We start from the raw sequence: 11131 nt of genomic DNA, 5'->3' as shown, positions 1-11131 counted from the left end.
GAGGCACGAGGATATCTTGAGTCCAGGAGTTCAAGACCAGCCTGGGCAACATAGCAAAACCCGGTCTCTAAAAAATAAAACATAAATAAAATAAATAAATAATAAAGTCACATAACGCAAGAGATAGGCAGGATGTGGAGAAACCAGAACCTCTGTCCACTGCTGGTGGGAATGTGGAATGGCACAGCCACTGTGTAACAGCCTGTGAGTTCCTCAAGCAATTAGACAGAGTTGCCACACGACCCAGCAACCTCACTCCTCCATATGCACCTGAGAAAGGAAAACGCAGGCACGCACAAAGACAGGAACACGAATGTTCACAGCAGCATTATTCATAACAGGCAAAGTGTGGAAACAACCCCCATGGAAAAACAAAATGTAGACTATCCATACAGTGGAATGCTATTCAGCCGTAACACGGAATGAAGTCCCACCCATGCTACAACATGCGTGAACTTTGCAAACACTATGCAGGTGAAAGAAGCCAGTCCCCACAGGCCACATGCTGTAATTCCATATAGACATTCTGTGTGTGGAATATCTAGGATAGGAAAATTCGTAGAAACAGAAACATCAGTGGTTGCTTGTGGTTGGGGGTGAGCTTGGGGGGTGATAGCCAAAGGGTATAGGTTCTTTCTTCTTTTCCTTCCTTCCTTCCTTCCTTCCTTTCTTTCTTTCTTTCTTTCTTTCTTTCTTTCTTTCTTTCTTTTTTTTTTTTTTTTTTTTTTTAGACGGAGTCTCGCTCTGTCGCCCAGGCTGGAGTGCAGTGGCCTGATCTCAGCTCACTGCAAGCTCCGCCTCCCGGGTTCACGCCATTCTCCTGCCTCAGCCTTCCGAGTAGCTGGGACTACAGGCTCCCGCCACCTCGCCCGGCTAGTTTTTTTTTTGTAGTTTTAGTAGAGACGGGGTTTCACCGTGTTCACCAGGATGGTCTCCATCTCCTGACCTCGTGATCCACCCGTCTCGGCCTCCCAAAGTGCTGGGATTACAGGCTTGAGCCACCGCGCCCGGCCTCTTTCTTTCTTTCTTCTCTCTTTCTTTCTTCCTTCCTTCCTCTCTTTCTTTCTTTCCCTCTCTTTCTTTCTTCCTTTCTTTCGTTCTTTCTTTCTTTTTCTTTCTTTCTTTCCTTCCTTCCTTCTTTCTTTTCTTTATCTCTCTCCTTCCTCCCTCCCTTCCTCCCTCCCTTCCTTCCTTCCTCTGCTTCTCTCTCTCTGTTTCTCTCTCTCTGTTTCTCTCTCTCTCTCTCTCTCTCTCTCTCTCTCTTCCTTCCAGGGCCTTATTTTGTCACCCAGGCTGAGTGCAGTGATGCAATCATAGCTCACTGCAGCCTCCAACTCCTAGCCTCAAGACATCCTCCCACCTCAGCCTCCTGAGTAGCTGGAGTCACAGGAACCCACCACCATGCCAGGCTAGTTTTTTTTTTTTTCCTTTTTGTAGAGATGGGGGTCTTGCTATGTTGCCCCGGCTGGTCTTGAACTCCTGGGCTAAAACAATCCTCTTTCTTAGCCTCCCAAAGTGTTGGGAGTACAGGCGTGAGCCACTGCACCTGGCCCAAACTCTCTTTTTGCAGTGGTAAGAATGTTCTAAAATTGATTGTGGTTGCACATATCAGTGAATGCACTAAAAACCACTGAATTCTGCACTTTTAAATGAGTGAATTTTACAATGTGTGAATTCTCTCTCAATAAAGCTGTTGAAAAAAGAAAAGGGTGAAGGTGCAGGCTTTGAGAAACTCACAGGTCGGGGAGGACAGAGAAGTAAACGATTCCTGTCATAATACAGCAGGCACAGGCAGGGTGCGGGGAGACGGCCTGGTGAGCGGGGCTGGCTGAGGACAGGTGTCTGAGTTCAGGAGTGAAAATAAGTTTTCCTCAAAAGGCCATGTTAGTACATTGCTATGGGAAGAGAGGGGGACACCTCTCAGCCTAGGGAGCTTGGGTGAAAGGAGAGGCAATCCCGGAAGGCTTCCTGGAGCAGGTGCCATTGGGCTGAGTCCTGAAAAATGAGTCAGGCAAGAAAGCAAGAGGCAGAAGAAGATGTCACAGGTGAAAAGGGTGGAAGCCTACTCAGGGAATGGGATGATGTCTTGAGGTTAGGAGTTGGAGGCTGCAGTAAGCTATGATTGTACCACTGCACTTAGCCTGGGTGACAGAATAAGGCCCTGGAAGGAAGAAAGAGAGAGAGAGACAGAGAGAGAGAGAGAGAGAGAGAGAGAGACAGAGAGAGAGAGAGAGAGAGAGAGAGACAGAGAGAGAGAGAGAGACAGAGACAGAGGGAGGGAGGGAAGGAAGGAAGGAAGGAAGGAAGGAAGGAAGGAAGGAAGGAAGGAAGGAAGGAAGGAAGGAAGGTAGGTGGAGGTGGAGGAGTGACAGGGAGGAGAATCCTGCCTGGTGTGGTGGGAAGGACAGTCCCCCCACATCTACCTCTACTCCCTGTGTTTCTTCAAGCAAGCCCTTGCCCCTCTGTGGGTCTGGGCTCTAACAAAAGCCCTTCCATCTCTGAGGCTAAGAGTCTCTGGGGCTCAGGTTGGAGTGAGGAGGGCAAATGGAGGGCGGACGGGGAACCAGGAGGAGGGGACGTCGTCGGGTGTCAGGGCCTGGAGACAGAGGGACAGAGGCCTCTATGGCCTTGGTGGTCATAGAGCTGGACCTGCTGTCCAGGGGCCACGCCCCCGCTGCCCCCAGGCCTCCCCAGGAAACACAAGTGCCTGGGGAAGAATCGAAACAGAAACACAGGTGTCTCTCCTTGGGCAGATTCCAAGAAAAAAAAGAAAGTGGCCTCTAGAGAAGAGAACTTGTGAGCTTTGAAGGGAGGAAGGAAACCCAAGCCGCGAGAGGAAGCGAGAGAGGAGGGTAGGTGTGAGAGAGAAGCAGGTGCCCTGGGCGTGGGCCACACCGGCCATGGCCCACGGCCATGCCACCCGTCAGGCTTGTGGAACCCAACCGCAGGCAGCTTCGAAGGGGCACAAGAAGTGTGTGTGGAGGAGGAGCAGGCCCTGGTGACGGTCCCCAATGGTGCCACCAGCCTCCTGTCTCCTTGGCCCTGATACTTTCTTGGCCTCCTCGAGTTGCCGTGGCCCTGGCACTAATGGGTCCTGAATTTGGAGTCACAGGGTCTCCTTTTGGCTTTTTGGAGGGTTCAGCCTTTTGGCCCCACCATGTGTGATTTGCAGTCTCTGAGGCTCAGTTAGCTCGTCTGTAAAATGGGGACTGCCAGTGCTGCTCTACCTCTGCTGTCAGGGAGCACAGGGTGTGCACTGGAGGAAGACAAAGCAACGTGCATGAAAACACCTGGCCACGCAGACCTAAGGGATGGCGGTATCGTGGGCATGATGATATTAACCTCTTGTATGGTGAGGATAGCAACCTCTTTGTGCAGTGTTTTCACCTTTCTGAAGCACCTTCTCATTACTTACCTCCTCTGAGCCTCACAGCACTGAGTGCAAAAGGCCGAGTGGGTGTCCTTACACCCATTTGACGGGAGATAAAACTGAGGCTTGGAGAAGCAGCATCACGGAGCAGGCAGGAGAACCATGGGGACGTTGGGCTCCTGGGGCCCGGGCATCACCATCCACCTCTTTGCTTTCCTCTGGCCCTGTTGGCTCCCAAGCTGGGGTAATTGGGGTCCTTGTGCTTTTCACACAGGTGGAGACCAGTCCGACACCCCAAGCCAAACTTCCTGGGTCACATGGAGGGTGTTCAGGCTGGAGCAGGAAAGATTCACAAACACACCATCAAATATTTGAAAGCCTTTTAGGTGGAAGCTGAATTAGGCTGGTTCTGGGTGGCCCCAAGGGTAGAACAAGGACAAATGCCCTAGGAGGTTATAGGAACACAGAGAAGGGATGCAGTTCATTATGGAAAGGAGCATTCTGAATACACTGAGCCAGTTACAGATAGAATGCATTGCCTACGGGGTGATGAGCTCCCCATCACTGGGGGCATTCAAGTGTAGGCCTGACAACCAGGTGGTAGAAGAGGTAGTACAGGGCGGAGCAGATTCTATGAGGGAGGTTACCCTAGCACCGGGCTCCTCAACCTCAGCACGATCCACACTCTTGGAGATGGGGGCTGCTCTTGGCATTGTAGGATATTCAGCCGCATCCCTGCTGTCTACAGCCAGATGCCAGCAGCATCCCCAACTGTGACAGCCAAAAATGTTTCCAGACATTGTCAAGCGTGCCCTGGGGCAGAATCGCCCCCAGTTAAGAAGTTTTGGCTTAGACGACCTTTAAGACCCCCTGAGATCCTAGGATTCTGTCATTCTACATAAGGAACCACAAGAGTCACTCATTTTTTGAGCCCGTGTGGCCTGTATGCTGCTAAGAGTCTTGGATGCATCATGCCCTTTAATGTAGTAACTGCCTGGGTTGGCACCTCTTCTTACGTAACCCTCTCCCACTCCTTGGCCGGGTTTACTCCAACTCCTTACATTCCGGATGGTGTCCCTCCCACCTGCTGCAGGCCCTCCCTGCATCCTTCTCCCATCCATCCCATTCACACCCCCTCTTTTATTATATTCCAGCACCCCTGTGCTCCCCTAAACAGCACCGTGTCTAGGGTCTCCATGTCTGCCTTCCCACTGGACACTGGGCTCCTGGAGGGCCCCTTGTCTCTTGTTCAACTCTGGATCCCCACACAGTAGGGATTCAACACGCATGTACTAAGGGACCAAGGCAGACACAGTGGCTCAGGGGCATCAGTGAACCGGCCCTGGTCAGCCGGGGCTGCCTGACTCTGCAGCCCTCGCGTCCCCTGAATGCACCCCTGGGAAGCAGCCCACTGTCCGCTCCTCCGTGCACGGGTCTCTAACCCAGAGGCCCACAGTGTCCACCGGAAGGACGAGGGGCAGGACGTGTGGGCAGGAGCCTCCCGTGTAGGAGGAAATGACCTGGATAATGAGGGTGACCACAGCCTCGTTCATCAAACCCCAGATACCCGAGCTGGTCTCTGTCTTCAAAGCCAGAAGGAGGACGCTTTAGGGGAAACAAGGGAAGTCCCACGGGGAAATGGTCAGGCAGAGGGCGTTCCTGTTAACTGAATATTCTGATTAAGTGGGAGCCATAGCATGGGCTGGCAGGAAGCCCACTGCCCTTTGTGGGGCTGTCTTTGTGGGGTTTCTTTAGTAGACTGAGGAAGATTTGAACTATGTTGGCGGTTTCCAAGCTTTTTGGGTGTTTTTATTTTGGTTTTAGCAGAAGAAGTCCTTGCTTCTTAAAGGAAAATCTTATGTAATATCACACATGTAAAACCCCATCCCAAGGCCGGGCGCGGTGGCTCACGCCTGTAATCCCAGCACTTTGGGAGGCCAAGGCAGGCAGATCACTTGAGTCCAAGAGTTTGAGACCAGCCATGGGCAGCATGGTGAGACCCCATCTCTACAAAAAAAGTAATACAAAAATTAGCGGGGGTGCAGTGGTGCATGGCTGTAGTCCCAGCTACTCCGGAGGCTGAGGTGGGAGGAGTGTTTGAGCCCAGGAGGCGGAGTTTGCAGTGAGCTGAGATTGTGGCACTGCACTCCAGCCTGGGTGAGAGAGCAATTCTCTGTCCCAAAGAACAACCAAAAAACCTCACCTCAAAGTGGCCCTGAGTCACCTCCCAGCCCCACAGAGCTCCTCAGAGCCCGGTTAGAAACTCCCAAGGTTTCTCTGAGGTCCTCCTGGCTGCTGTGATCTGTGATTCTGGAACTGACCGTACCTAATGGTGAGGAGCATCCCAGCTTTACAGGATGTCCTCAGGGCCCTGCAAGGCTGGGGGTGAGAGCTGTGACTCGGGCTATCCTCGAACATGCTGAGATGGAAAATTCTGGTCATCCGAGTATTCTGTTTATTTCTGTGGGTCCGCTGGTAAACAGGAATTTACAGTACCCAGAAAAGATAAACTTATGGAACTCATTACCCCAGAAAGGGTTACAGACCAGGGACATGAGCACACCCGGTCAGACCCTGCGGTGTTTGGATGACAGAGCCCTGAATGGAGACACCCCAGGTCTGGTCCCAGACTGACAGCAGTGGCCACAGCCTCAGGAAAGCCACTGTCGCAAGGCCAGAGCTCTGAAAAGACTCACAAGCATTTTCTCATCGTTTTGAGGTTTACCATGCATTCCTTTCCTTTTTTTACTGATTGAGGAACTGAGGCTCAGAGAGGTGGAGTCACTTGCAAGTGGCTGAAGCCGGAGTTCTCAGCTTCACTATCAGGGGCTCCCATGTCATCCACTGAGTAGCCAGGGCAAAGCTGGGCTTGCCCTTTTAACCTGGAAACTGGGGCTTTTCTATGGGAGCCCACCTTCCTGTGAACACACGTGGGTTGAGTGATTGCCCTCGAGTCAGGATTGAATTAGACTCTGATAATAGAAAGATGGGCCAGGCATGGTGGCTCAAGACTATAACCCCCAGCCCTTGGAAGGCCAAGGTGAGAGGATCGCTTGAGACTAGGAGTTTGAGACCAGCCCGGGCAACGGAGTGAGACCCTGTCTGTAAAATAATTCGCCAGGCATGTGGCACATGCTTGTAGTCCCAACTGCTGGGGAGGCTGAGATGGGAGGATTGCTTGAGCCCAGGAGTTTGAGATTACAATGAGCTATGATCATTGTACCACTGCACTCCAGCCTGGTCGACAGAGCGAGACTCTATCTCAAAAAACAGAAAGACAAATGAATAAAGACATAGCCCTTAGGACCAAGGGCCAAGAATTAACTCTACCAGGCAGCTGGAGAGGGGGCAAATGGAGATTTGCTGAGAAGGAAGTGTCTGGGCTGATCTGGAGGCTGAGTAGTCAAGTAACAGATGGAGGCAGCAGGGAACAGCATTTCCTCATAGGGAACAGCCTGAACTAAGGGGAAGGGGCATGAGGAAACATCCCAAAGGATTCCTCCAGCTAACTGCCAAGAGTACTGGTGGGTCATTACAGAATGATGAAGAAGGAAGGGCTGGTATCCCAGGATCAATATCCCAGAGAAGGAATAAGGGTTTGCCTTCTAGAGTTCGATTTCTAGGTTTCGGGAGACTTGAGGCTGGCCACGGGAAACGTTTCTGATATTTGTGAGAATCTCTGAATCAGTTCTTGTTGGAGCTGGCAGAGCCCTTTAGGGGTTGTATTAGTTTCCTGTGGTTGCCATAATAAATTACCACAAACTGGGTGGCTTGAAATAACAGACATTTATTCACTCACAGTTCTGGAGGCCAGAAGTCTGAAATCAAGGTGCCAGCAGGGCCGCACCCATCTCGAGGCTGCAGGGAAGAATCCTTGCCCGCTTCTTCTAGGTGGTTTCTGGAGGGTGGCTCCAGGTGCCCTGGAGCTTATTATGGCTGCCTCACTCCAGCCTCTGCCTCTGTCCTCACCTGGCCTTTTCCCCTGCGTGCCTCAAGCCTCTCTCTCCCTTTCTCTTGTAAGGACACTTGTCATTGTCTTATAAGGACACTTTTGTGGGTTGAGGACCCACATAGATATTCCAGAATGATCTCATCAAGAGATCCTTAACTTAGTTACATCTACAAAGACCCTTTTCCCAAATAAGGTCACATTCACGGGTTCCAGGAGGTAGACGTATCTTGGAGGCTGGGGAGGGGGTACCGTTGAACCTACATGGGGATCAGCCATTCAACAACCTTATTTTGCAGTTGAGGATGCTGAGGCTCAGGTGGACAAAGGCTCTTGCCCAAAGCTAGCCAGTCAGTGAGCAACACAGGGATCCTCAGGAGCCCCAAGATTCTTGTGCCAACACCACCATTGCCATCAGAGCACAATATGTGCATTGTTTCATGCAGGCCAGACATTGATCTGTGCCGAACCTCTCTCAACTCACAGTAAGCCTGTTCCTCAGAGGAGGAAGACAGGCACAGAGAGCTCTAGGAACTTGCCCAAGGTCACACAGTCAATCTGTGGGTCTATGGTATCCCCCTGGGAACCCCATGTGTCCAGAACAGCCTTGACACATAGGAGTCAGTATATGTTTGTGGGCACTAGCATGGCTCTGAGGCCTCGGGGGGAAGAACGGAAGTCTGTGGTCCTGCTGGAGAGGTGGATACTCACAAGATCACTTCACAGGCTGTCGGGGAGAGGCCAGCCTGGGAGTGCCTGGGGCCTTTTCCCAAGAAAGAGACCTGAGTTGAGTCACATCTAAGGAAGAATAAAACCAGTGAGGGAGAATGCCTGGGATGGGAAGGACTTCCCAGGAAAGCTGGAATGAACGCAGCATCTCCCAGGGACACAATCGGTTCATTTTTGCTGGAGCAGAAAGCAGGAAGCCAGGGGAAAATGAGGCTGAGGTTCAAACTTGGTCCTGAGGGTACTAGGGAGCCATGGTTGGTTTAAGCAGGAGTTACGTCAGCCACTTTGTGTTTTAGAAAGATTGCTCTGGCCCCACCCTTGACTTGTGTCCTGGGCCAGGCCTGGGGAGGCCAGGGGTGAGTAAGGCCTCTGCAGGGACCCCTCTGAGGGTGCCATGGGCCACGTACCCAGAGTTTAGCTCCAACCCCTTGCTTGGCAGGTGTGGGATGAAGCTGCAATTTGGGGCAGGAGGAACAGTGCCTGGTCAACTTCCCTTCTGTTCCAGAACCCCAAGTCACAGGGGAGACGTGGGGGGATGGAAGAGAAAGGTCTGCAGTCACAATCTAGCCAGCGCCTGCCTTGGTGTGGGCTAGGCAGGTGGCAGCCTGTGAGAAAGCTGCTGAAGATGTTAAAGGAGGCCGGGCGCAGTGGCTTATGCCTGTAATCCCAGCACTTTTAGAGGCCAAGGCGAGTGGATCACTTGAGGCCAGGAGTTCGAGACCAGCCTGGCCAACATGGTGAAATGCTGTCTCTGCTTAAAAAAAAATACAAAAAAATGGCCTGGCATGATGGTGCACGCCTGTAGTCCCAGCTACTCATGAGGCTGAGGCAAGAGAATCACTTGAATCTGGGAGGTGGAGGCTACAGTGAGCCAAGATAGCACCACTGCCCTCCAGTCTGGGAGACAGAGTGAGATTCTGTCTCATTTAAAAAAAAAAAAGAAAAAAAGAAAAGAAAAGAAAAAAGATGTTAAAGGAGGTGGTTGGGTCAGCATTTCCCATTGTCCATGGAAAGTGGTCCTGAAAGGGCCGCTGGGAAACAGTCCACAGACATGCTGCATACTCTGTCCCCACCTGACTGCCCTTAAGGCTCTGATAAGTCCTGCAACAAACACTTCTTCTCATTTTGTTTAACCCATTTCCCAAACTTTTTTGATGCAAAGTCAGGATTTTTCTTTGAATGCTGGTGTACTGCCTTGTGAATGGAGAGCAACACAACTCACTTTGGGCAATGCTAGTACAGACCAGGAGTGAGGAGGCTTGGGTAGGGATGTATGATCTTTGCGAGAGCACCCACCACTTCTCTGGGCCTCCATTTTCTCCTTGCTGCCTCCTATCCAGTAGTTATCTTATGTATTACAGTAACCACATAGCCTCTCTGTAGAAGGGATCTTGTGTTTCCACCCTAGGGTTCAGTACCTGGCACAGAGCCAGATACTGAATGAATACATGAATGAAAGTCTAAAATAAGAACTGCCCAGCCTGGGCAACATAGTGAGACCCCCATCTCTACAAATTAAAAAAAAAAATAGCTGTGTGGTAACCACCTGTGATCTCAGCTACTGGGGAGGCTAAGGCAGGAGGATTGCTTGAGCCTGGAAGATCAAGATTGCAGTGAGTTGTGACTGGGTGTGGTGGCTCACACCTGTAATCTCAGCCTTTTTGCGGGGGCGAGGTGGGCAAATCACTTGAGGTCAAGAGTTTGAGACCAGCCTGGCCAACATGATGAAACCTCGTCTCTACTAAAAATATAACATTAGCTGGGTGTGGTGACACATGCCTGTAATCCCAGCTACTTGGGAGGCTGAGGCAAGAGAACTGCTTGAACCTGGGAGGTGGAGGTTGCAGTGAGTCAAAATCGAGCCACTGCACTCCAGCCTGGGTGACAGGAGCGAGAATCCATCTCAAAAAAAAAAAAAAAAAAGAGAGAGAGAGAGACTGCAGTGAGCTGTGATGGCGCCACTGTACTCCAGCCTGGGCATCAGAGTGAAATCCTGCTCAAAAAAAACAAAACGAAACAAAACAAAACAAAAAAAACAGAACTGCCTCTCCAGTAGAGCTATTATGGAATTAAGTCAATGAATGCCAATGAGATGAGATGAGTTTTATGTTAGTAAACGCCAAAGCCCTATTCACCTGTAAGGGATGATTTTTTAAGTATGTGCTGTATTTCAAGGTGCCTTACTCCCCATGTTCCCCGGTGCCTAAAATTCCACCATTAGTCACTCGTTTGCCATAGGGCACTGAAGGCCCCAATTAAAATGTAAATGTGTGACCTAGTGGTGTTTCCATGGAGCCACTGGCACCCCTGACAGGGCCTCATGCCATCATTGTTGGCAATTTGTTCACCAGATTAGTCCAGCAGAAAATTGCTGTCGATGAAGAGACTCATCTACAGAGAACCAGAGAACTCCTATGCAGAAGAGAGAATGTGGAGCAGGAAATGATGCTGCCCGGCAGTCGGGGGGTTTTGGGGGGCATGCATTGACCGCTGTCACCCCACCACCCTCCACCACACAGGCCTGGGCCGTCACTTACCTCAAAGGGCACCCGGGTCAGGGGCTTGGAGGGGCCCGCCAAGGCCGTTCCCTAAGGCTGGGAGCGAGCCTCTGGCCCATTTTGCCAAGGGCAACTGGCCGTCCAGGGGGTCCGAGCTACACCCTGCAGGAAGTCCACACAGCACAGCCCTCCAGCTGGGGTCAGGTCCGCCTGGCCAGCTGTGGGTTCGGGACAGGATGCCCCTTCTGGGAACACAGGAAGGAAGGGAGGGCGCTGCTGACCATGGTCAGGGCTGGTCCTTTCCTCCCTGCCCCTTTCCTCACTCCTTACCTCCCATGGTCCCACCCTCTTCCCCACCAGGTGGCAGCCCCTCCGAGGACCAGACGGTGACATGGGAGGCACCTCTCCAAAGGGTCTTACTCTAAAGTGTTTGGGAGAAACGCAGTCTCTTGGCCAGAGCCAACCTGTTCCTGCCATAAGCAGCCCTGGAAGCCCCGAGGAGGCAGCAGCAGATGGGGAAACTGAGGCTCCTCCATCAAGTCTCTGCTCAAATGTCACTTTCCCGCCCACCCATCTAAATCAGCC

The 11131-nt window shown here is 51.6% G+C and overlaps 1 long non-coding RNA gene across 1 annotated transcript in view; it reads right to left on the bottom strand.

Moving 5' to 3' along the window:
• The window catches only part of LOC144331825 (uncharacterized), a 19202-nt gene extending 8459 nt beyond the window's left edge, over nt 1-10743 (bottom strand). Inside the window, exons 1-3 of the long non-coding RNA XR_013399351.1 lie at nt 10586-10743; nt 3416-3703; nt 1-67 (exon numbers count right to left, since the gene is read on the bottom strand). The exon at nt 1-67 is cut by the window's left edge and continues 93 nt beyond it. This is a non-coding gene — a long non-coding RNA (uncharacterized LOC144331825). The remainder of the gene's footprint in view (nt 68-3415; nt 3704-10585) is intronic.
• Between the last annotated feature and the right edge of the window lie 388 nt (nt 10744-11131).

Source organism: Macaca mulatta, chromosome 10 (genome assembly GCF_049350105.2).
Source record: "Macaca mulatta isolate MMU2019108-1 chromosome 10, T2T-MMU8v2.0, whole genome shotgun sequence".
NCBI classification, from domain to species: Eukaryota; Metazoa; Chordata; class Mammalia; order Primates; family Cercopithecidae; genus Macaca; species Macaca mulatta.
This window is presented reverse-complemented; position numbering and strand designations above follow the sequence as displayed.